Source organism: Muntiacus reevesi, chromosome X (genome assembly GCF_963930625.1).
Source record: "Muntiacus reevesi chromosome X, mMunRee1.1, whole genome shotgun sequence".
Classification (NCBI taxonomy): domain Eukaryota; kingdom Metazoa; phylum Chordata; class Mammalia; order Artiodactyla; family Cervidae; genus Muntiacus; species Muntiacus reevesi.
The window spans coordinates 52046687-52048356 of NC_089271.1; the positions used below are offsets into that span (position 1 = coordinate 52046687).

The 1670-nt window shown below is 55.7% G+C and overlaps 1 long non-coding RNA gene across 1 annotated transcript in view; it reads right to left on the minus strand.

Moving 5' to 3' along the window:
• The window catches only part of LOC136154802 (uncharacterized), a 184444-nt gene that overhangs the window by 167939 nt on the left and 14835 nt on the right, over positions 1-1670 (minus strand). The window lies entirely within an intron of this gene.

Genomic DNA, 1670 nt, shown 5'->3' on the forward strand with positions numbered 1-1670 from the left:
GACAGTGAGGCCCAGACAGGTAAGATGAGGATGATAAAATCCCTCTGGGGTGGGCCAGTGAGTGAGCAGAGCCTACTCATCCTTGCCCTCTGCCCTTGGTGTGTCTCGGTCACCTCATCCATAGAATGGGTGGACCAGGGAACTCCCTGACCTGTGGAGTCCCAGGGCCATGGCTGGTTAGTCTTACCCCCTGCCCTACAGGGACCCAAGTTGGGCAGCTATATTTACATGTTTATTCAATGATTTTACATGGGGAAAGCGCTCAGAATAGGACACGGGTCTGTGTCAGCAATGAGACAGTGGTCGTTGTCACCATTGTTACTATGTGGGGGAAGGAGAACAGGATAAGAAGGTGGCACAGGGGCCCAGTGGCTCTCTGGAGGTCCCTCTCAGGCCACAGGCCACACGGGTCTACATCAGTCCACATCCCCTCCCATCCCACCCACCCTGGCACCACCTACCCAGGGCATATGCCAGGCTGCTACTTGGGGTCTCATGACTTCCTCTCAAACTCTCTGTAGCTGAATCTGTGTCTCTGTCCTCCCCTTCTCTGTATCATCTTTCTCTCCCTTCTCAGTTTCTCCATCTGTATCCTTGGCCTCTGTCACTTTCATGCTTTATCTTGCACCTTCTGTCCATCTCTACCTGTCTCCCTTTCTCTTAGCCTCTGTCTGCCCTTAACTGTCTCTGCCCCTCTCTGTGCGTCTCTCACCCCTCCTTCCTTTCTGTGCCCTCTCTCTGTCTCCTTCCAGCTCTACGTCTCTTTCTGTCTCTTTATTTATCTGTGTCTCATCATTCCCATCTCTCTACCTCTCTCCCTTCTCTATCCCTCCCTCCTTCCTTTCCCTTTTTATCCTACTCAAGGATCTGCAGAGGAACCAACCCCTAGTCCCACCTGTTTCCCGCCTCCAAAGCCGCATGGCGGGCAAGAAGTTGAGGCCACTGTCCCTGGGTGCCCCCCCAGCCCCGCCCCCCCCCAGCCCAAGACAGCCTGTTACCACCGCGGAGCCAACAGCCACGCCGGCCTCCATCTGATAAGACTTATCTGCTGCCCCAGGGCAGGCCAGAGCTGGCGTAAGCCCCAGTGGGGCACTGAGTGAATGTGCCTCTGCTTCCCGCCAGTCTTGGCCTGGTCCCCAGGGTGGGCCTGGGTCCTGAAGATGTCCCACCAACATCTTGATTCAAATTCCCACCAAACCTCTTTGAGCCTCATTCTTATCACCTGCAAAATGGGTACAGTCACAGCCCTTCTCTCCCTCTGGCCAGGAAGACACATACATAAGGGGCCAGCCTTCACCTGGATAAGCACATAGTAGGGGCTTTACGTTTGTAAAACTCACTGAAAAGCCCAGCAGGATCATGAAACCATATCTGCTATTTTCATTTTATCTTGCTTTCAGCCCATTTTTGTTTGACTGGACACTGAAGCCCACAGAAGCCCAAGTCAAACAGGGTCCAGAATCTACAAGGTGGGCAGGTGGGGTGGAAGAAGGTCCCACTGCCCAAGAGGTGCCCCACCAGTAGGGGGCCCGCCCCCTCCCCTGGCCTGCCCCACCCACTGGGGCACCAGCCACTCCCTGGAGAGGAGGGAGGAGGGAGAGGGGAGGGAGGGAGGGAAGGAGGAAGGGAGCCTCAAAGGCCAAGGCCAGCCTGGACACCCCCTGGGATCA